Consider the following 24,444-nt stretch of genomic DNA (forward strand, 5'->3'; position numbering starts at 1 on the left):
GTTTTTAGTCCTCTTAATTTGGTTCATAAGATGGTTCCCCCCTCCCTGATTTGCTTGGAAGTGTGAGTGCATGGGATCAATTTCTTTAGTTTCTTGGGCAATTTCAGGTAAAACAGCAGAGCTGTCCTCCACATGCAGGTCAGATGCTGTCCTTGTGGTGCAAACAGGGCAGGCACAAATCCAGCCATTCTGCCAGCAGTCTGAAAATTGGCAAGCATCTAGGTATATTTGTGGATTTGGGTGAAAAATTACTTTTTCTACTGAAGCAGAAGCAAAGGTGGTGGAGCTGGGAAGTGTTGCAGTTTGCTCTTGTGCAGCTAGTGACTGAGGAACATCTGTGTGCTGGTCCAGGAGCAGAGATGGGCAGCGCTGGTTTTGCCTGACAATCCAAGACTAGCTGCTTCTGGTTTGAAAGCATGGATGTATATGGAGAGGACCTTTATAAATGTTTAAGCTGTTCAAAATGTGTGTGAGAGTAGTTACATTAGGCAAATTGATGTCTTTTATTGTACCCATCTTGCTGAAGTTATTTTGGAGGATGGAGGAGACATAAAGACAGAACTTCTTAAAACCCTAATAACTATTTTTAGAGGTCATAAAAACAAATAAATGAGGTGTTGGGGGAATTAGGCTTGGAAACAGTCCTTATGGCTCAAACTTGCTGGGAAGGGGACTGTTCGCATGTCCTCTTACCTGTGCTCTTGTGAATAGGCTCTGGGAGCAGACACTGGTCTCCTCTTGAAACCAACAGTCTCCAGCTCAGTTCAGTGGAATGCTGCCCTATCTGGTTATCGCCCGCTCCGCGGTGGCTGCTGTGTTGCCCAGAGCAATACCTCCCGAGCAGCAGTGTGTCCTTTTGTTTCAGCTCAAGAGAAGGAAACTACTGGGTGCAGTAGTGTCGCTTGCAAAATGATTTCAATGTCTGCTGAGGGAGGGGGTGGGAAGAGATGCGGTAGGGTCTCTGAAAGAGATGGGTAGGGGAAACCTTTCCAGTGACTATATAGTGCCTGTATAAATAAAGGCAGCAGATCCAATTCATGCTGCCAGAGCTGGGACAAAGCTTGGAGCAGGTGCACACCCAGAGCTTGCTTAAGTTGGATGGATGCCTGCTGAAATGTTTATCAAACATGAGAATAAAAGGAAAAGGGTTATATTTAACCTTTTTTTTTGATGATGCATTTTAAAAATAACTTACGTTTCTAAAGTGAGCAGCAGTTACAACCAGGTTTGAAAAATTGACTTGGTGCTTGCAAGCTGCAGTGGGAAACACCTGTGCTGCAATATGCCCTGCAGCAGGAAGGGATAAAATGGTTGGGTGATGCTCGCTTACTGTGGTGTTTGGCTGTTGCAGCGGGGTTCTCCTTGAGTGCTAGGGTTGCCTTCACACTCCTATTGCTACTTGGTTCTTGCTCTTTCATCAGTAGACATAATTTGGCTTGATATCTGTATTTCACTGCTGTTCAAGTGATTCTGAGCCTCTGGAGTAGGAAAGAATGAATCTAGTTAGTCTTAGTTCAGTTTTCCCCCGTAAAACTATGGCACGCAGTTGAAGCTGTCTTCAGACTAAGGAAGACACTACTGCACTAATGTGCTAATTTTATACTCTCACTTGGCAGGTTGCCTTTGTAATCAAAGGGCTGGAAATTTTTCAGTTTGAACAAAATGTTCTAAGTAGCTGTTCTCTAGGTGGAAATGGATTTGATATGGGATACTGCCTTCAAAAGAAATCCATCTTTCCATATCTTTCTGGGCATAATCATTCTAACTAAAATTCCCTTTCCTGACTAAGTGAAGTTACAGTCAAGACCTGGGTAAGGCTTACCTGTGAAGTTTCCTTAGCAGTGGTGTATCTCATCAATCTCTATGCATCTGATAGGAATGGAGAGGGGGGATGTTTTCAAAAAGTACCTGGAAATTTTAGGAATGACAGTTACAACGAATTTCAACAGAACCATTCTATTATGTGTCATTTTCTCTCTGGTTAATAACTATTGTACAGGCTTGGTAGAGAGCATGGTTAAAATACAAAAGCTTGTTTTAAGCATGTTTGGAAGAGAATCATAGAATGGTTTGGGTTTGAAAGGACCTTAAAGATCATCTAGTTCCAACTTCCCTGCCATGGGCAGGGACACTTTCCACTAGACCAGGTTGCTCAAGGCCCTGTCCAACCTGGCCTTGAACACTTCCAGGGAGGGGGCAGCCAAAACCTCTCTGGGCAGCCTGTTCCAGTGTCTCACCACTCACAGTAAAGCATTTCTTCCTTATATCTAACCTAAATCTACCCTCTTCCAGTTTAAAACTGCTACTCCTTGTCCTATTGCTACACTCCCTGATAAAGAGTCCCTCTCCAGCTTTCCTCCAGGCCCCCTTTACGTACTAGAAGGATTCTATAAGGTCTCCCCAGAGCCTTCTCTTCTCTAGACTGAACAACCCCAACTCTCTTAGCCTGTTCCATAAGGGATGTGCTCCAGAATGTCCTGGTGAATTGTATAGTACCTGGCACATGGGAATAAGAATATGCAATAGGGAGTGAGTAAGTATCTGCTTCTCATCAATAGTGTAAAAGTAATTAGAAACATCTTTTGATGCCCTTGGGTTTTTTGCCCTTTGTTTTAGGGAATCAGTGAGCGCTGACTAGAGAACATAGTATTCCAACTTTACTTTTTCCAATGAAAATGTCTATGGGAGCAGGACAATCACAGAACAATCAAATATTTTTAAAGTGGTTTGAAATGAAATGTTAACTCAAAGACCACGTTATATTGCTAGATAGTTTAAAACAACTGGTAGAATTGCTTCCAGGTTGTATGAAACTTGTGTCTTTCTGGTGCCTTTTTTTTTTTTTCCCCCTAAAGTAGCTTCCAGTTATCTTGAATTTATATAGAATTTTAAATACACTCTTTTTTAATGAGCCTAAAATTTCAACTTCTGTAATACTATGACAGCTGACTGGTAAATTTTGTTGCTTTGAGTTTAAGATGAAACAAAACTCTGTGTGCCATATGTTAAAAGGACAAGCTGACTTGACAACAAGTATGTGTTTTATCTTCTGCATTTTGGCAAGACTCTGTAGTCTTGGAGGGCAACTGTAAGGAGAGAGAAATCAGTGAAGATACAAGAATGATGTGAGAAGGACTTGTGAGGTCAGCAGAGTTGGAAGCTAACTGTCTTGGATGGGAGGGGGGAATAGGAAGAGAACCAACCAAGAAGGGCTGAGAAGTGGCAGTGGGGAAAATCTTTAATTAAAAAACCCTCCATGCTGTTAGTGTCCTCTCTAAAGATATTTGGCTATTCTTTCTGTTTTATCATTTGATAGATTAAACATATAGTTACCAGTTCAGGTGAGTGCAAACCTACCCTTCCAGTGCTTTGGAGAAGATGGTCTTGAATTGAATTCCTGAGATCAGGGGACAGCCAGACTGGTGGGGTGATGATGAAAGGGAAGCTGCGTTTGTGACAGGGTCTTACAGCAGCCTTTGGCTAGTATCTGAAGGCCTGACACATCCACATTGGGCTGAGCTACTGCTTCTGCCTACAGCAGCTGTTCTTGTCTGTGTTAGGGGCATACGTACGTGGCTGGGTACTGCTCTGGCAACCTGGGCAAATATGCAGCTTGCCTGGTGATGGGAGAGCCAAAGCAGGCCTGTCCTTCCTTTCTTTCCTTCTAGGGAAGGAGAGCTGTGGCTTTCTCCGTTCACGAGCCCTCTGCCAGCCCTGCAGCTGCTCAGGCCATTCAGCTGAAACTCTTCTTTGCTGTGGCTTTTGTTCTACCTTAACCAAAAGCAGTTTGCTCAGAAGTTGAGGACCGCTGTTGTCGTTCTGTCACTTGTGATTTCCTGTGACCATCAGCAAAGTGTGATGTCCCCACAGCACACTGTTTACTTGGCCCCACTGTGCTGGGCTTGGTGAAGCTTGGTCACCGCGGAGCTAATGACTGACTTGCCATAACCTGTGATAAAGGTGTAGGGGGGATTGCGAGAGAGTTTCAGCCATCCCGTTGGTATATTTTACTCTCCTGTTGGTTGTCCTGCCTGTCCTTTGAAGCCAGGCAGCATCCTTTTGTACTGCCACTGGGGCATTGGGACCTCGTGTGTGATTACCTTTTGCTGGACTGTAGCAGGCTGCTGGAAAGGTGAGCGAGTCAACTGAACTGCTGGCTCTGAGGAGTGTGCCCAAGCCAGATGCAGGAGGAGCCAAACACTAAGTCACCGTACAGGCTTGCTCTTGGCACAGTGTTCAGCTGAGTAAAATTGCAAGATGTGTTTTGCAGGGTCTAGAGTCTGAATTCACCTCTGAGTGGATCTTCTCAAGTCTTGTTACTTCTGTTCAGGCTTGAGTTTTGTGATGCAGGTCTCATTCCTCCACCTCTGTGTTTTACTCCATGTAAGTTCTTTGCTAAATATTTGTTTGGGTTAAGGGGCCCTTATGGTTTTCTCTCTTTCTGCCTCTAACCTCCCTTATTTTCAGGCTCGTTGTTTCATCCCTGAGCCACACAAAGCACTGTATCTCTTTCAGAGGTGGAAATTCTGTTACTATCTGCATTCCTAGACCTCTCTGAGTCTGGGACAGGCCTTGCCTAACTCATCTCCTGGGTCATACCAATTCCTGTTCCTTGTGCCATGCAACAGCTCAACCTCCCCCCTCTGAAAAAACAAGCAATATTGCAGTCACTCGTGCGCTGTTCCTGTGATGTGCATTCAGGGCAGGACCCTCCTCTGCCGTCAGGGTGTCCCTGCTGCAGCAGGTGGTTACTCTGGCGCTGAATTTCTTCAGTAAGAGCAGGCACTTAGTGCTGGTGCTGTTAGACAGGCAGGAGATCCCCGTCATACTTGGATCGCAGTACAGTTACACCCTGTAGTTTCACATATGTGTCTGTGTCATACAGCTGTAGGGTGACAAAGGTCTCCTTGTCAAAGCAGGTGTTTAAGTGGCTATAAATACTTGCATCGTAGCAAACTATCTCCATGCAACTACAATTGAGTGGAGTAGGAGTATGGGCTAGCATTGAGGGAGGTGGGAATACTGCCTCCAAATAGTCGTAAATAAATAGTCTTTGGTTGTGGCCAAGCACAGCTAGAGCGTTAGTGAAGTGAGTGAGGGAATGAAGTAATGATCGTGGACAGACCCTGGAATGAATTGGATGGGTCAGCGCACCAAAAATGGCCCTTCTGTGTAGATGTCTGACTAATTGGCAGTGATGGGGAAAAGAGCACGTAGGATGCTGAGATCTGACGCTAGCCTCTGAAGGGCTCTCTGGGGCGTATCTGACTGCTGGAGGTGGCCTGTGAAGGTGGCTGATAGGTTCCTTCCAGGGTTTAGTTGTGGAAGGTGGGCAGTGGCAGGGGAAGAAAAATAGCTTGTTTCTCTCTTCAGTAATTTGGACTGTAAGAGTACAAGTTTCTGCTGGGATTGGGGAAAATGAACGCTATTGCCTGTAGCACTCGTGGCTCTTGGTACTTAGAGGAGCCTGGGACATTTGTGGGCTGCAGGAAAAGTGGCCGCTGTTCTTGTCTAGGGCAGGACTTCCAGTGCACAGTTTCCAGGTATTAAGATGAGTAACTGGCACCTCTGGTCTGCATGTGTGTTCTCCATAGCTAAGCCTTCATCAAGTTCTTGTGATTCTTATTCTGTTAGCCTCCAGCTGGGTCACCTCTCTTTGCACAATGGAGGCTGCACTTGAATGAATGAGAAACCAGTTGGGAGGTGAACCAGCTTGGTATGCAGATAATATTGTGATATTGCTGCTGCTTCCTTCCCCCTTTTGGCCCAGTGGCTTAAAAACTTGTTCTGAAAAAGCATCCTCCAGTTGATTTTTCAAATGGGGAAACAGGCAAGGCTTCTTCTAGTAAGGGAAGGTAAGCTTGGTTTAGGTTACTTTACCCTGCAGCAAAGACATCTGAAGGTAAGAGGTGGTGGTGGGGAGAAGACTCTAAAAAGAACTTGGTTTCATTAAGTAAAGTCACCTAAAATCTTGACATGTGAGAATCATTTCCACTTGGCACAGACTGTGACAGGTGTTTCACCATAGGATACTGTTAGGTGTGGGAAACGTGAGAAGCAAAACAGTGAGAAATCTGTAAAACACACATTTCCTTGACACAGGGTGCCCAGAGCAAGCACAGGACGGGATGGAGGTCCAGTGATTTGTGTTTGTCATGGCGCCAAGGAGGAATGTAAAGCGGGGCATAGGCTGCGCAGTCCCATTCTTGCATTTCAAGGACAGATTTATCTCCTGCTCTTTGCAGTAGCCTGCTGGCCTTGTTCCCTATCTTCCCTTTTTTTCTCACAAAATCCAGCTGCACCCCTCACATCGAGCCGACCTTGTTTCTCATCCTCCCTTTTCTCCCACAAAAACCAGCTGTACCCCGGCACCAAAGAATGTACTGTGTCCTTACTCAGAAGATAACGGCTTGACTACAGTCCCACCCACTCACACATACAAACTAAGATAAATACTACCCCAAGTTTTTACCTAACTTGGAGGGACGATAATCCGACACCAGATTGGAGGAACAGATCGATGGGTTTGTGCTCTCGCCCCCCCCGAGAAGGGACACCTTTTGGTAAGATTTCCTTGGCTATGTCGAGTGTATACCCGGGAACTGTGTGTGTGTGATTGCAATCATTTTTCTTTTGTGTAGTGCTATATAGCCAACCTGCAGTTTGTGCATTTATTGTAGGCAATCTTAAAGAATCTGTAGATATTGCATGAAAATAAACCGTACTATTAGTGAATCTGACTGCTTCTCTTGAATGCAACCAGACTTACAGTGTATGGGCTGTTTGGGCTGGGTCAGACCTATAGTTATGGCCCCAGTTGGCATACCTATTAAGGGATAAGTCCAGTCACCCCTAGCCCCTCTAATCTCTGAGGACCAGCTAGAACACAACGGATTTAACTCTTACCAAATTTATTCTTACCCTAATTGCAACAGATATTCATAGTTTGACTTCCAGTGTGACCTTGTCAGAAAGCTAAACCTTTTAGCTTTCTCTGTTTTACATTAAAGCTACCTATATTGTTCAGTATGGAGATGAGAGTGGAGTGGACAAGAGTGTGTACCTAGAGATATTAGAGAAGAAACCAGCAGCCTGGGTAGAGCTAGTGCTTTATGAGGCAGGGCTGGAATCCCCCCTGTCTGATTTGGTGACAAGATGGGGAGAGGAGGTATCAGTGTTTGGTCTATCTTATTAATAGAATTGATGCATCTGAAGTCTGGTCTGACCACAGCAGACTAATTCATGTTCTGAAGGTAAAACGGGAAGGAATTTTCCTTTGTAACTGTCTTCCAAAAGTCAAAAGTGTTTCTGGCTTCAGGGTAACTAAGGTGCATTAACTATTCCACTGTGAATTCCTTGTGGAGACAGTGTGTGCTTGCTCTAGCTTTACTGCAAAGTAAAGCAGGTGCAGCCAGTGCTCGTCTGCCTGGCCATCTCAGGGAGGAGTCTGTGCACTGGAGGGGGAGGGAGAGATGTCTCTAGCAGGGAAGGCAGAAGCTAAATTTACGCATTTGCCTTTCAGACTGCTTGGAAGGAAGAGAAATACATAGCAAATAAATGTGTGTTGGGCTTAGGCTCTGTTGTGCCAGACCTGCGCTGTGCCTTCTGAGCAGCGTTAATGTGTCTCAGAGTTTAATTCCTTCCCTCTGCCTATAATGGAATGATGAGGGACTAGAAGGTTTCCTGGTCTGTCCAGTGTTGCTCATGTAAGGGCATATTTCTCTGGGTTACCTTAACTTCTAGTTCATGATGCTTCCTCGCTTGCTTGTTCATGCAGGAAAAACTGTTCCCAGGGACCACTGGAGTTGGGGAGTCCTCTGTTCTGACTGCTTTGGCAGTGTCCCTGTTTCTGGAATATTACTTGTGGGTGAAGCCTGTCATAGTAGAGCAGCCACAGCCCTGGAGCAGGGGGATTTTACTGCTCAGGGGAAACCCTCTTCCCCCTTAAACAAGGGGTTTGGAGGGTTCTTCTTGGCAGTTTCTCTTTCATGTTTTTTTTCTGTGACTATTTCACCAGAGGGTGTCTGAGAATCTGGAGACCCATCCCCTGAAAATCTGGGAGGGGAATGCAAGGTATCAGAGAAGGTAGGGAAACTTTTGAGGCAGTGTGCTCTGGCATGCTGGATTCAAGCAAGTGCCTGAAGCCCAGAATTCCCCGCACTCAAAGGCCTCATCTATTGCAAAAGCTGTAGAAGTGAGTGCCAAGTGATGCTAATAGAAGCATGTTCAGTTCTCCCGGACTCTTCTCTAGCTGCCTGCCTAAATAAACACACTCTGCATCAGTCACACCGTTGTCTCATGCCTCTGAGCTAAGCTAATTTTCCCCATGATGGTGTAAAATGGGAAACAAATTCCAAATCTTTATTAAATGACAACTCCAGCACTATCCCCTGCTAAGCAATGAGAGCACAGCTGGCCTATGGAGACATCACAGCATTTGTCACTTGGCCATGTACAGGGTAGCCAGAGGGTGCTGAGTGCCTGCTGCATCCATCAGAAGTCCTTGGTTTGTTCCAGCCCACTCTGTGCAAGGTGCGTCTGTACACCGTGCAAATGCTGGTTGTTTGGAAATCTTAACTTCTGTTCAGTCTGTGCTCAGAAGGGAGAAATTAAAAGCAGGTCCTAACCATGTCTGCCGTGGTCTGTGCAAACCACTGTCTGTTGGGTAGCCTCAGTTATAACGGAGCCTTAGGGCATCTCGAGGGGACTAGGCTCTTGTTAGTCTGATGTGGAAGCATAATTTAAAGAGGTCCCGCTCAGGGTTCAAGGCCTGCTGGTGATCTGCTTTACTGTGAAGAGATTCTGTCATGACATGGACAAGCAGAAGCTGGTCCAAGGCTATGACCAAGTATGCCTGGGTGTAGTTTGACATGTGTGTTATGACAGATGAATATGCAGGTGAGCCGAGAAGAGGATAAGAGGTCAGAGTAGCTAGAAGAGCTTCTTCAGGATCTAGCAGCCAAACAGCCATTGTCTTAATCAGCATGTTGTGGGAATGGCTTGCGGAGAGAAGAATGAAGCAAACACTGGCTCAGCAACCTGCTTGCTAGTGTGCACCCAGGTGTCTTGAAAATGTATTTCTTTAAGATGTATTACTAGTTATGCAGGGCATTTTGTGTCTCAGATTGATCTGTAAGCTGTACCTTGGCTATCATAAGACTTTTTGCAGGGTATGTCTACCACACTAATATAAATCATCCATCCATCTAGTGACAAAAATCCTTGCTACTTATTCCTGGAAACTTGTTTTTGAATTGTAGAGCATGAACACTCCAGTGGGCTAAGCAGTAAGTCTGAAGTGCATCGTGCTGGCTTGGTCCCTGCTTGGTGCAGTATGTGCAGGGGAGCCCAGATGGAGCCCTTGGGTTCAGAAGCAGTTGCTGGAAACCAGGCTGCCTGCTGCTTGTGTCTTCTCAGCTCTGTGAAGTTTTATGCTTTTACACGAACGATCTTTCTCAGTAATTGGTCCAGGGGCTTGGAAGAAAGAGGTGTGCAGTGCCATGTTCTGCTGTAGAGCTGTGTATCGGGGAGCAGAGAGTAGTGTTGCTGGTGTTTTGAGAGAGGTCCTTAAGGCCCATCATTCTTAAGTATGCTGTGACTGACTCTGATCGAAGGCTTGCAGGGTGTCTCTGTTGCTAGTTTGCAGAGATTTTTCCTCGTGGCTTTATCAGTTACAGTTTTAAAAATGAACTTGGAATTACTGGCTGTGTGCAGGCTTGCAATGGTGGGATACACTGTTAACTCATCTTTGAGATAGAGGTGTGGGTCGACAGGCAGAAATCCCTAATGTAGGTGCTGTGTGGCCAGCAAACCCCACCCTTCTACCAGCAGAGCTTGCTGGGAGACGGTTCGGTATAGCTGTACAAAGCACAGCTCTGCCTATATAGCAGGATACATACTGGGAACGCTCTGGGGATGGTTTTGTACTTAACTGCGATGGAGTGAATCCATGAACTTCAGAGTATAAACGCCATGAACCAGAGCCCAGCTAGGTCAGTGGAACAAGTCCCCTTGGGTTGGAGGGCTGTAGGCTGGGTCTTGTATTGCCATTTTTCCTTTCCCAATTTATGATGTGAAAGAATTGTGGGGTGTTTTTCCTCTCCCTTTTATTTTTATGTGGCTGGTTCTAATCCACGGTATTTGTCTTATCACCTGTGATTCCCCAAAATTGTAAATTGGCAAGAGACTTAATGTTAAAATCTTTCCGTTTTCTAGGAGGTTTTATGATAAGACCAATGACATTTCTAGAACCTAAATGTCTTGTCCTCATTTATTTAGCTTTTCTTTTTAATAGCTGTCTCCAGTGATTTTTTTCAGGCAGTTCACCTAGTACAGAGGTAAGCCTTGCTGTTCTGAACTTTTCAGAATCACTTCTGTCCACCTGCCTCCTAAAGGCTCTGCACTCTGTACCACCATTGCAATGCCTGGTTAGAATAAACTGATGTGGCACAGCAGAAAGGATGGACTAGGGAAGCAGGGGAGAAGACTTGTATCTGAATCTGCAAAGGGATAGATAGTCTTCTTTCTTATGATTAGTAGCTTGCTTTTCTTTCTAGTTCACTTAATTTATTCCTTCATTTGCCTGTGCATTAGTCTTTGAAATACTGCTAGAAAAGGATAGGCATACATGCAGTTTCCTCTCTTCTGAAGTCTGAGATAGATCATTAGCTTCTCTGTAACTAACTTATCCTCCTTAACTACTGCTTTTTGTTCCTGGGTTTTCCAGATCTTGCTGACTTGCATCAAAACAGGAAGTCTGCAGTGCTGTAAATAACTGGGTGGTTCAGTCAGATTTTTTTTTTCCATCCAACGTTTTACCAGCCAGAGTTAAAATTCCAGTTTACTGGCATCAGTTGACCTGAGCTAGGGCTAGACTTTCTCCCAGCACATAACTTACCAAGTTTCATTATGGAGAAATGTGAGATTTGGGGGAGAGCAGGGTTGGTCCTGCTTTGCCTTTCTGTTGTAGTTTGTCAATGTTCCCTACAAAGGTACCATTTGTGAAGACACTGTGGAATGTCAGAGCATCCTTGGACTCAGCCTGAAGGTAGCTGTCTGTCTTAACCTGACTGTAGGAAAAGAAGGCTTAGTTCAGCAGCCTCTGAGGAGGAGCACACCAGATGGACACAGAGGATTTCAGTTTCCTGGTGAAGTTCTGTTGCTGAATTGACTCAATTATACCAGTATAACCACAGAACAGAATCCTGCTGCAAGAGTGGACATAGTATGGTGTGACTACTTTTTCACTGATAACTGCTCGGTTTAACTTGCTCTCATATTCCATATCTGTACAGAGATTTGGGTTATGTCATAACTGTCCCTGCTTGGGGTAGCAGCTATAGGTAGATTAACTGTGTACTCTGCAGTGAGATTTCTGGGTATAAGAACTTCAGGAACTCCTTTGGATAGCTCAGGTGTATGGGTATTATTCTCCTATGTTCTTTTAGTAGTTTAAGTAAAGCTTAAGCTGTGTAGCACAACTCTGGCTACAGATCTGCAGAGATGTAAGGTTCAGACTTACTCTTTGTCTATACTAAAAAGCTTCTCCTCTATGAGCTGAGCTAGGGTGTGAACTTAATCTGCTGTAGTTAAGACTGTATAATCCTTACAGAGGAACACTAGTTAGTTGTGAAGAGCTTGCTTTCCCCTTCCTTTCTTCTCCTTCCCAATGGAGTCTCCTCTTTAGAAAGGGGTTTTGTGAAACCTTAAATGATATTTGGGAAGCCACAGACCTCCCTAGGTAGGCAAGGCATCTCATATCCTCCTAGACGGCACTCTGAGGCTGTAAGCCCAAGGACACCTTCCTGTTGTCCTGCTGGAGTGAATGGTTTCTGCTCTTGCTTTGACCCCCTCAGGCCGGGAACCATTTTATGGAGCTCTCTGATGTCTAGGTCCCTGGAAGGGCCTTTGTCTCAAGCAAAAGGGACACAGCTACCAAGACATTTGCCCAGGTAACTGGCCTGAGACTTGTGTATGCTCCTGTTAGCACTGGAACTGGATGTGCAAGTGCTGTTGGTGTTGACACTGGAAAAGTTACAAAATAGGGTAAAGTACAGTAGCTCTGCACAACTCGACTGATGCTACCCCACTCCCCCTCACCTCAGAGGGGGACATTTCTGTAGTTCAATCTGCTGTGGAAGTTGTTCTTCAGCAGGCATGGTGATCTGCCTGTGTTGGTAAGCTGTTAATACTGGGTGGGGCTTCATTCTTTGGATGTGATGGGTGGAAGCCTCCTATGGCCACTATTACCTTCAGGAGGTCACTTGAATTGACTTGCTCTGGTCTTCTCACTTTGAAGTGCACTGTGATAAAAATTCCCCCAAGGTCTGTCTGCCTGGCTCGCATGTGTGCAGCAGTTCTTTCTGCCATGGGGCCTGGAATGCCGTTCCGATAACGGCCTTTAGACTTTCTCACCCTTTGCATGTATGTCTGCAAAGTGCTGAGTATTGCCATAAGTTGAAGGCAGGAGGGAAATCAAGGCACTGAGGTAAAATGACTTGCTTCTGCTCCAGGGAACGAAACATAGTTTCCCACATAGCATCCCTGTTCCATGTTCAGTCACTTTCTGTGGTAGCTGGAAATAAATCCATTTTCATACAGCTTTTTCTTCAGAACTGCGGTGCATGAGCATTCTAGCAGATGATCTAAGCTTTTGTTGTAACAGTGTTTGGGAGGAGAAAACATGGGGCTTCTGGCTGCAAAGCAACTTAGCATGGTAAGGTGTTCATTAATCAGTAATGAAATGCAGGGAGTCCCATTCCAAGGAACAGATCTTTTAGGTCTGTGAGAAGAAGAAAATAATTCCCTTGGGTTTTTTGTTTGTTTTAATAAATGAATAAAACGGGTTTATGGGTGTCTTGTGAACTCTGGGCTCAAAGTCAGAAGGTCAGACTAACACAGATCCTAATAATCAGAACTGGGACTAGTTCATGGATGATAGCATTGTGTTTCATGAAGGCCAGATAGTTCTCTAGGGCAAGATTCAGTACATGAAACAACACTTAATTTCTATGGAAAGGTCATGGATGCGATGTGCTGGATGTGAGAACTCAATAGGGAAAAAAAAGAGTAAGTCATTAGCTCTCAGAAACCACTTTACCCTCCCCAAGTCCAGGGTGGAAAAATCAGAAGGGATATTCTTGAGATATATTTAGGGTTAAAAGTGAAAAGCTTTAAATGGAGATGGCTGCTGCACTTGAGTTCCTCAGATTGTTTTCTGTCACTAATGAATTCAAATGTGTTTGCTTCATTTAAAAAAAAATCAGTATATATGAATTAGTGATAACGTGGGATCAGATTTACTTTTTGTCCTTGCTGTTTCCATGTCACAATGAAAGACACTTTTATGTAGACTGGGATGTTGTACCTGTTTCTTTACGTTTGCTTTATGACACTAGGTCTTTATTTACATACCATTTTAGAGCCCCCAGCATATATAATCTTCCGTTTGAGTTAACAATATTGATACTTTCTATTTCTGACACTTTTCCTGCTTCCTTTGTCTCATTTTAGAGATACACCGACTGGCAACAAATACGCTTATTACCATAGTGTGCTGTGATGTTCTAGTCTCACTTCTGAATGATGATAAATGTACCTTGTATTAAAGGGCTTTATTTGAAAGCATACCTGATGGAAATTTATGGGCAACTCAGGCATGACGTGTTTCTCATTCCTAGATGAGCAAATGAAGTTCCAAGTTTTTACAGCTGACTTCTTTGAAAACTTCTGGGAAAAGGCAGGCAGAAAGAAAAGGGAACTAGTTTTCACTTTGCGTGTTTCAAAACTTCAGGAAGCATTACACCTCCAAATGATTGATGTGTGAGGTGAACAAAACTGATCAACTTTACGTTGGGATGTAACAATGCAGGAAAGTGTCTAACCTGTAGAACATGAGGCATGGCATGGGCCTTTCCTTCTGTCCTCTGCATGTGTGCCTTGTTCTACCAAGGATTTAGGTGGCTGGAGAAGTTCCCTTTCTAATTCGTGTTACTTTTTGTGGCAGTGCTGAGAAGGATACTATTGTAGATGGCCTTGAAATCACCAGAATAAACAGGAGGAACAAAGGAAACTCTCCATGTCTTTTGAATGATGGAAGAAGTGGTAGGGTTGTGTGATGGTTTCAAGTGAGTTTTCTATAGAAGAGCCAAAGCAGCCAGGGAAGAGATTGTTAATATAGCTAAATGGCAAACCCAGGGATGGTAATTGCTGCTTCTATAAAAAAATATCTTTTTTCCCCTTGTGTCATGATTTCTAGTGGCCAAAATTGATGGTTCTGTAGGAACAGCAGAGGAAGGGCTTCTGAAAGCAGAAAAATCTGCTTTCCTAGCAGTGTTGCTAGTGTGTCCTTGGCCTATACGTTTGAATTGAAACCTCTGTTCAGGGAGGTGCCAGCATTACAGGGTAAAGTTGGACATGAACTGCCCTAAACTTGACAAGAGAACAACTGACCACCTGGTGAGTATGCATACATCTTGGGGCAGGGGGATCTACTCTGCAGTATCCTTCTGCCAGGAGGTGGCTGTAAGAGAGAAATGCCTACATTTTGTTTCTTCAGACCGTAGCCTGGTGTATTCCCTGTCTCTCTTGTCTCTCCCCTGTTCCTACAGGGGAAATTCTTGCAGGTGGTGCAGTAGAGCAAAGGCATGTGCCCTTGCCTTACATGAAGTTACTGCAGGACACTAGCTGAGCCTGCTGGCATGTGACCTTCAGCTTTAGGAATAGAGAAGCAACCTAGAAGCTCAGTGTGAAAGCTTTAGCTTTCCAGTAGTGTCCCCCTGGCAAAGGGGAGCTTGGAAGAAAAAGGTGTAGGTATTCTGTTCCTGTAGACCACTGGGGTGGGAGCTTCAGAAGGGCTTTGCTCTCAGTTAGGATGTGGGGGAGGGAGGTTGCATCACCAGCCAGTGTCAGATGGAAACAAGTTTTCAAGCCTTACCGACTGCACAAAAAGAACTATCCACAGGCAGTAAGCCAGAGATGTGGAAACTGTGGTGCTCTGGTGTCATCTTTCCTAGAAATTGCTGCAGAGTTCTCTACTGGAGATAGTACAGATATTTAAACAAACTGCATAGAGGGAGTGCTGTTTTCTTGGTGTATTGCTATAGTCAAGGGTGCAAGGATTCTCAAACAGAAAGAGCCCAGGGATCTTATTAGGCATTACTTAATTATTACTTTTTCTTGTGCAGGAATAACTTAAAACCTGCTCTCTCAGCATCTGTGCTAGTCTCATATGACTCGTCTACATACTGACTGGGCAGTTGCATAAGGAGGTTCTGAGGTTGTGGGGGGACATGCCTGGGCTCTGGGACTCATTGTTGAACTGTTCTTGGACTGATAATGTCCATACTTGTGTCTGAACTGCTGGGTTCTGCGAGAGGGGGAAAATGGAGGTTTTTGGAGGGGACTCTGCAAGTTTAGACAGAACTCAGAAGCGACAGGCATCTAAATTCTCCTGCATGTAAGTTGATGCCTCTGTTTCAGGACAGCACCAGATGCAATGGGATTGTTTTATTCTGCAAGCCTGGAACAGCTGGGAATGGATCTGGAACACTGCTATGAGAAAGTGGTCTTTGAATGAGTTTTGTTAGCAGTTTCCTTCTTCCTTTCTCTGTGGGGCACAAAAACAACTAAAGCCATGCGGTCAGCAGCTTGGCAGTCTGAAGTACCGTGCAAAAGATGGCTACAGGTCTAAGACCAATGTTGTTAGGACTGTGTTGCTGGAGGCCATGTGAGTTGATCTAGCATGTGGCTTACCAGACTGGACGCAATGCTGGTAACTGATAATCATGACCCCAAGGAAAAGAGCATCCTGGATTTCTTGGGGCTCATCAGGGATGTTTCTGTCTCCCTGCCTTGTGCCAAGGTCTTGAAAGCATTGCTGGTGTTCAGCCCTTGCTGGAGCAGAAGAGCAGGTGTTTGTAGCTTATGCTGGAAATACCAGAAAAAATACTTAAGTGCAAAGATCCATCATCCAGCTGTTGAGAAAGCCTGGGCCATATTCCTGCTGAACGACAGTTTTTGAAGATGGGGGTTTGTGTGGACCTTCAGGGAGTCTCACTTCCCTGCTGCTTCTGTATCTCGTGCAGCGGCACATGTCGTGACTGCTCCTCCAGGGAGCTCCCACAGCTGTTGCAGGATAGTGGAGAGCTGTCTGTGGAGGTGTGAGCATGTCACAGTGCTGCAGCTGGATGGCCTCATGCAGGGCTCTGCAAGTGGAGACGTGGGAAGTGTTGACAAGAGCAAGCTTGGAGTCTTGCTTGCCTTTGAGCCCAGTTCAGACAGCCAGCGCCTTCTGTGGGCATTGCTTGGGTGGGATCTTATGAACAAGTAGAATAAGATGTTCTTGTTGCTCTGCACAGTAAATGCATGCTACAGAAAACTGCCATAGGAAAAGAGCTTCAGTCTTGATGAAGCTGGCTTACTCTTGAATTTGTGTTGTTTTGATTTGATTTTTGGTACCTTACAGGCTGTGAACTCTTTCTCCTTTGCCTGTACATTCAGGCTAGGTGTTAATGAACAGAATTATATCAAGAATCACTGCCAGCATCAGGAATATCTGACTACAAATAGTTTTATCATTAGAAAGTTGGACCCATTGGAGCATGCCTTAAAGGGAGATGAGGCTCCCAGCAGTGTCCCTGGCCGTGCTAGCAAGTATTGGTTTAATGTGTGCAAAGCTTTCGCTGAGGGGATGTGTGCGTGCAAGGAGGGGGAGGTGAGGCTGAAGGATTTCCTGGGGGAGGAGGAGAAGAGAGAAGTCTGTGGAGTCAACTTACTCTGAATTATTTTGACACTCATTCTTTCCCTTCAATGTAGATATAACTGGACTCAGCAATTTGTATTTGAGTGGTGGCACAGAGCAGAAGACTCAAGACTTCTAAGTGTGCAGGGTAAAATCAATGTTGCAACAGTGCCTACAGCCCCAGTTGCCGATCAGAGCTCAGTTGCACTAAGAATGGTGGTTAGTCCCTGTTTTCATGGTACCTGTCTTGGAGTCTATCCTTTAAGGTAGCAAACTTTTACTGAAATAGCAGCCTGTGAAAATCCAGAAGTCAGGGAAAATAGTCATCTTTCAGTAAATGCAATAAATTGTGCTGGGAAAATGCGGGCCAGGATAAAAATGAAGAGGACATGCAGCTGTTCTGCTGAGGAAGATGCAAGTGTCTTGGCAGAGTCCCTTGCTGTGGGTAAACGGTGCAGATTCCCTGGCCTGCCGTGCCTTGTAGTTTTCTTTGTCTGTCTGTTTTCCCCTCTGGTGCCAGTGTGTCTCAGCTTTTCTCTGCTTCAGCCCACATATGCACCTGTAAGGCTGTTGTGTTCTCTGAGATGCTCTGCACAGACTTTTTTTTCCCCCTTTGAAGGCCCAGCAATGTTAGTATAGTTTTAGCTTCTCAGTCTCTAGTAACTGTTCTTCTAAATATTGTCCCTCCCCTGAGGCTCTCTGCCATGTGTTTTGTTTCCCTTGCTGCCTTGTTCTTCTTGCTGCTGCTCCCCCACGCCCTTCACTTCTGTATGGATGTGTGTTATCCCCATTAAGCACTCTTCCACAAGCTGGGGAGCTGAGATTTGGACTTGAAGTAACCTGGTGGCAGAACACCAGGCTGTATTGGATCACTGATGCTCAGAAGGTGATAGTGTGGAGACAGTGTTCCAGAGTGGCCAGGGTGGTAGCACTGGACGTAGGAGGACAGGGATGATTGCTTAATGCGTCCTTACGTGGCTAGAGCTCAATATAGTGCCTTGTGGAGGGCCGCTGGTTGCTTTTATGGAGTTGTCCAGTGGTCACTGGGTAAAGAAAATGAGCTTGGCAGCCACGTTTTGAATTTGCCCAGTGCAGTGTGGGGCAGCATAATTGATGTGCGAGGAGGTACAGCTGTATTTCTATCAAACAGCTGCTGGGGGCTGGCCACTGCATTTTTTTGCCATTATATAATTTGTGGGAAGGGAAAATGAGACCTCTGGGCTCATAACACAGGCAGGGACTCTGGCTGCTTTCACTATGATGATGACTTTTGGAAGGAAGGGAGAGAGGGGTTGTTTTGCCCTGAGCATGAATTCTGTCTAAAAGGTATTTTTTTCCCCTTTTTAAATTGGAGAAAAGAAGAATTTTCAGCCTCAGTGAAGAGGCATTTATGTGCTGAACAGGATCTCGGTCCTCAGATTGGAAAGACTAATGGCCCTGAACACAGTAAAATTAAGTTAATTTTGTAGCTCTGTGTGTGTGAGGAGGACCGTGCTGCAGCGTTGTGCAGTGCGAGGGACGTGCTACAGGGCAGGTAAGTGCTGTGCAAACTGCCTTCCTCCGCTTTGCCAGGAAGCGTCTCCTCCTTCCCCTCCCGGGGCAGCGCCAAGCTGGGTTCCTCCCTCAGCTCTCTACCAAACCACACGTTTCTCTTTCCAGCAGGATCTTGGCTCCTCTGTTTATCTACATTGCCAGGCTGGCACTCGGCTGGCTTCTCCTTATCTACTTAGCCTCACCGTCCCATTTGTGCTTGTTTCCTTGTGGCGGTGGCTGGAGAATAAGGCTTGGTCTCCTCTTCCCCAGTCTCCTGGCTGCCGAGGCTTTCCCAGCCCTCTCCCTCCCCTCGGTCTCCCGCTGCCTCTCGGCTCTTTGTGTGAGCTCTGCTCCTAACGCTTGCCACGTGGTGGTTGCGTTTTAGAGAGCTGGTAAGGCTTTGCGCCTGCAAACTTCTGTCCTCTTTGTTAAATGGAGTGGGGAAGGGGATCATGCTTTAGATGTGGATGGGTCGTAACCGATTTGCTTTTTCCCCGAAGCATCTAAGCAGAGCAGAAAGCCGTGTGCTTTTCTGCCGGGTGCCCCAAGCACTACGGGCCTCTTCTCCGTGTTCACCTTTGTGCTTGTGTCCCGATTGATTTCTTTGTAAATATGCTGTGGTATGCAAATGCTGGCACTGCAGAAGGAGCATTCGTAATCCCACAGCGGAGGCAGCTCAGGAAAATCCAACATCTTTGCAGGGCTGTGCCCCTGTTTTGTTCCTCTGGACTGCAAGTGTACTTGCTGCTTGTTGCCCAGAGCCTGTCTCTCCAGTTTGCTGTTACTTGGCACCTTTTAGGATCAGTTACATTCGGCATAAAGTGGGAGTATGGGCAGAACAGCAGTGCAGATGAGTGCAAGGCAGTGTTTGGTGTGGAGCAAAGATGAATTGTTTAGCCTCTCTTGTAGTTATCATACTCTGAAATTATTAATGTAGATGCAAGACAAACTAGTTCTGAGACTCTTTTGAAGGCAGGAGAAGGAGAGGAACCAGATAACTTCTTTTGGATAGTCTTTTACTAAAAGTTGAATGTTTAAAAAAAATAATTTAAGATTTGCCATGATTGTTAGCTACATCTTAAATATAGTTGTTACTGTGCCTCTGAGTTTGGCAAAAATGGGGAAAAAACAAACTGACTTGTGAAATCTGTTGGGGAAAAATGTGATCGAGGATCTGCCTGCATTTCAAGGGCATGTTAAATCTGACTTTGGTTTTGGGTATGAATATTATCCTTACAGCACCCTGTTGAGCCAGGCCCCGTGCAGACAGAAGGAGAGGGACTGTCTGTGCCTTGGGGAGCTTGTGAGTTAATGAATACACTAGTCATCTCCAAGGAGAGCTGGAAGCAGACTGATTTTCAGGATCTGATTTGAAATATTACAAATGTGTTATTTATGGGCCCCTTCTTGATTTCAGCATTTCTGAGAGCGGGATGATGAGGAAGGATGACCCGCAGTTGGGGCTCTAACATGGGGCCCGGAAAACCTGACTCAACTCCTGCAAGCCTGGCACTCTGCACTCTGTGTGTGTGTTGATAAAAGCTCTCTTCGGCTGGTAGGGGTGCTGTGAGGATAAGGACCTGGAAGACTGTCATGGATGGGGGTGAGAGGAGGATATGCAACTGTTGCAGACGTTTAAAAGTCGGATTTGTGTGGGTTAAACTGGGCATGCTCGCAGCCTGTTGATTGCAGTTGCACACCACATCGGTGCATGACTCAGTGCTGGGTGGGATTTGATATATAAGCTTCTCCTATGCTCACGTTGGCCTGAGGACAGGTGTCTGCTGCTGGAGATGGCTGCGTCAGGAAAGGAAGCTGTGCCCCCTTTTCAGAGGTTGCTGTCTCTGCTGCTTTGCCAGCCGGGCCACTCATGTAACCTCTACAAAACTAGCTTCAGGTAGAAATGGCTGGGTCGGTTTAGGTGACTTCAGCATAGAGGTAAGGCCTCTCCTGGGCTTGCTGGCAGGGCCTGATTCTGCTGCTCTTGGAAGGCACCAGCCTCTCCACAGCACCCAGCTGGGTTTGGGAGATAGTGTCTGCCACTGTATGTGATGGGCTTGTCTCCTCATGGCCTTGAAAAGCGTTGGTGTTTGACTCAGGTTTTAAAGAATAATAATGTGAGAAATCTTTACCGTTTTTGAGAGCTGGCTGTGCTTAGCTGTTGCTGATTGATTCATTCTGCTGTGTAAAATGATTTGGCTCTACTGGAGTACGCTAACACAGAATTTTTCTTTTGTTTGACCTTTTGAGTGGACTCTTGTCTGGATGGAGACACCGGTGTGTCCTGTTGGCATGCCCTTCACACTACTGTCTTGCGAAGCAGTAACACATTTGCCTTCAAGCAGCCTTAGTTCATAAGCCATCAAGCATAGCTGGTTGTGATTTTCCTTTTTTTTTTTTCTGAACTCCTGAGATGTAGGGGGAAAAGGAGGAGGAAGAGAAGTGCCTGCATCCCATACTCTTTGGAGACCAGGTTCTAGTTAGTCAGATATGTTCTGACTATCTCTTGGCAGGGTTTTTGAAGTATGGTGGAAAAAATAAACCAGTTACTTTGTTAACCAAGAATCCAAATTTTGCATCACTGTGCTTTCTAGGTACTTGTTACTTCCACTGATCAGTGTAAGCTATCTCAAAAGGACGCTGTCATGTGAACTTTAGATGGGTGGGAAGGGAAGAGGTGTTGCTAAAAATATTGAAAAGTAATCTCTGCATTGTGAACGCTTGAGACTGCTTTTTTTTTTATACTTGCATTGGGCAATAGAAACAGGCCAGCTGGTCCTTAGTGTGTGGGAAAGATGAGTAAAATGCTGCTTGTTTGAGTTGTCGGTGCTTGTGCAGGCCTATGGAGGCCAAGTTTAAAGCTTTACAGGGGAAACAGAGTCTCCTCTGAGTAAGGAGGTTCAGTGCTTTCTAAAGCTGGGGTGGTGGGAGTGTTGCTTCTGAGCAAAAGAACCTTTACCTCTCCCCTCCGTTTCTGGTCCTTCCCCTCATTCCCCAGAGGGTGCTGGGGAGTGGGAAAGGGTGGGTGGAGATGGGGAGGGGGAAGTGCTTAGGTCAGTGGCCTACTAAACAGTATTGCTTCCTTGATGGGAAGGGGAATGGGGGGAGCCACAAGGTCTGAGAAACCCTCTGTTGGCTTCTTGCTCCTTGTGTCATGTCTCCTGGGGAAAGAAGCCTTGGGAAGCCAGAGGTGTCCTGGAGCTGGGAGTTGGAGAGGAGCACTTCTCACTATCTGAATAAAGCAACACTTGTGTATTCTCCACTTCAAATTACATATCTTGTTATTTTTGTTTTTAGCTTTTTATTTTTGCTGCTAACAGCTGGATTGTCCTTTTGTCAGTGTGTAAAAGATTATGTGAATGGGAGGAGGGGGTGGTAAGGGGAGTCTGGGTATCTGCTGAAGGGGGGAAATGGGCAACCTGTTCAATCTTGTGACGGCATGGCTGTAAAATGACAGGTGACACTTGTTGTTATGCACTAAGTAATATTCGAGGTGAGGGGGGGGGGGGAGGGGGTAGGGTAGGGTGAAACAGCCCTTAACTGTATGTGTATGGCAGTGGTCTCTAAAATAGCTGTTACCTTTCCAGATAAAGATCTTGGGAGTCATGGTGGTTTTTTTTTTTTTTCAACTCAATGGCAATAGTGAAAAGGCAAGTGTATTGTTAAAAGCTGTTATGAAAGCATCCGAGAACAAAACAGAACCTCATTATAGCATGTTTTATAAATCCTGTGGTGTACCCTCTTCTCGAACACTGCGTACAGTTCTGGTTGTGCCCCGTTTCCATCCCTCCCCCATGCGTATAAGCTTTTCAGAGCTGTAAGATAACTAGATAAAGTACAGGAATTGTTCTTGTTTCCCATCTCTGTACAAGGGAGAAGCAGAAAAGCCCAGACTGTCTAGCTTGGAAAACAGATGACAGAGAGGAGCGTGGTAGAGGGGTCTGTAAAACAGCAAGAGACACGGAGGAGGTGAACAGGGTGCAGTTATTCTCTGCTTCTCATAAGGCAGGAAATGGGGCCACCAAATGAAATGACTGGGTACTAGCTTCAGAGCTGAGAAGGGAGTGTGTGCATGTTCTCCTTCAGACAACAAACATATAATTAAATTGAAGCACTCTGCCACAGGATGTTGTAGATGCCAAAATTACAAATGGGTTCAAAAAGGATTAGATGATTTGATGGACTTTCTTTTTTTTTTTTCCCCTCCTCCCATGAAGGGTCATTAAATCCAATGATGCAGATACAATGCCAGGCTTAGGAAGTCTCTCTGCTGGTCCTGGTCTTGTTATTCCTAAGTGCTGCCTTTGAATAATGGACAGGACTGGACCCAAACAACTGCTCTTGCTGGGGGTAAGGGAACACAACAGAGGACCCCATTCAGTGGGTGGGAAGACCTGAGGGCTGGCTTAGTAAAGAGATGGGAGACCATATGAATGTGGACCTGTGCATGTAAGAGTTGCTGACTGTTAAGGATCAGGGGAGGCAGCAGAATCAAGATCTATGATGGAAAGAAGATGATGTGTTTGCCTTATCATTGCTTCCTCATCAGTAGACTGTTGGGCTTCAAATAGATTTGGCAGCGCCTAGATATTTGTTGGCAGCACGAGACCTGGCACTTGAGGGACCTGTGCTATATTATTGCTGTTCATTTTCTGTATATTAAATTCTACATGTGGATCTTACTTGCATACGTGTAGGCATGCCTCTGTGACTTCTTGGTCACCTAAATGAAAGTGGAAGGGAAATAGTGTGGAGGAAGGGAGGGAAGGAAATTCTTCTTGTTGGGGCAGTGTTCAGGGAGATTGAACAGAAACCAACAGTAGTTGGCTCATTGTAGCTTGGCTCAGGTTGGAGATTGACTCTCAGAACTAATTGTGTGCATGCATTTACCTATTTTTAACAAACTTTAAAATGGTACACTGTGTGGCTCTGGAGATTCTGCATTGACGTTGTTTTGTAGGGTTGTGAGTGTGCAGGGATTCCCAAGGTTGGTGGCGGGATATGGGGCCCAGCGTGGCAGCCATGAGTTGGGGGGTGGTAGCCACAGGGTGTGTGGGGCCTTGTGGGCCCCACGGGTGGTGCCTGCTTTTGTGGTACTGACTGATGGGGCAGCACGGGTCCCAGCCCATCCCAGTCCTCCTAACGGTGCTTTGGAGCTGCTGTGGCTCTGACCCGCAGCCTGGGGAGGCCGGGGTGCTCTGTGATGCGGAGGGGGCAGAAGTGTGCTTGGGAGGGCAGGTGAGCCTTGTGGGTCCAGCCTGACATGGGCGCTGCAGGCTTTTACTTTGTTATGGTTGTCTGCTTTTTGGTTGTGCATTCAGAATCACTGTAGTGTAGTTAATAATCCTTCTTTAAAAAACAAAAGAAGTGGATGGGGCAAATGTTTACATTCTTCAAAAGGCTTGCCAGAGATCTGTTGTAAAATCTTAATCAAATGTGCATTTTCTCATCTTAATTTTATACTTATCTCTCTATACAAACTCCAACCCTTTCACATTTCAGTGCAAAACCCTGGCCATGTCTAGACAAAAGCCTGTTGTGGTTAATAGAGGTGTGCGTCTCAATACTGAGTGTGTGTGTGGGGTTATATTTATGCTTCTGATATTTTAATGTATTTCCTGCTCCTGTATGGGTTGCAGGACTTGTGTATGCAGAACTAGCTGCAGAGCTTGGATTGGGATTGCATGCATGTAGAAAAAATAATTTTACACACTTAGAGTGTATGTTGAAAGGCTGCTTGCTCATATAGTTATTCAGACCTCATCTATGGCTGCACATTGGTGCCACCTGCTTGCAGGAAAGAATGAGTGGACTCCTATTATTCGGGGGAAAAAAAAAAATCAAGGCAAGGCCTCAACATCTGTTCTGGCTTTATTGTTCGGTCTGGCCTGGGCAAAATGTAGGCCACAGCTTTTGCTTTACTGCTAGCTCTTAAACTGGAAAGGCATCTGGGATCAGATGTGTTCTTAAGAAGTTTACAACAAAATAAAAATATACAAAGGTGGGAAGTTCAAACTTAGTATGGATTGAACTTGATTACTTCAAAGAAAAGTGTATTGCTAGCCGTGCTTTTTTGATTTTCTCTTCCAGTTCTTCTAATGATAATAATTTTTATCACTGCAAAGTGACCTTTGTAATCATTGCTGGATGATTAATCTTTAACTGGGTAA

General features: G+C 45.4%; 1 protein-coding gene across 2 annotated transcripts in view; it reads left to right on the forward strand.

Annotated features, from left to right (window-relative positions):
• Positions 1 to 24,444, forward strand: part of RCOR1 (REST corepressor 1) — an 88,694-nt gene that overhangs the window by 11,953 nt on the left and 52,297 nt on the right. The gene's annotated exons all lie outside the window — the stretch shown is intronic.

The sequence above is a fragment of the Strix uralensis genome, chromosome 4 (genome assembly GCF_047716275.1).
Source record: "Strix uralensis isolate ZFMK-TIS-50842 chromosome 4, bStrUra1, whole genome shotgun sequence".
Classification (NCBI taxonomy): Eukaryota; Metazoa; Chordata; class Aves; order Strigiformes; family Strigidae; genus Strix; species Strix uralensis.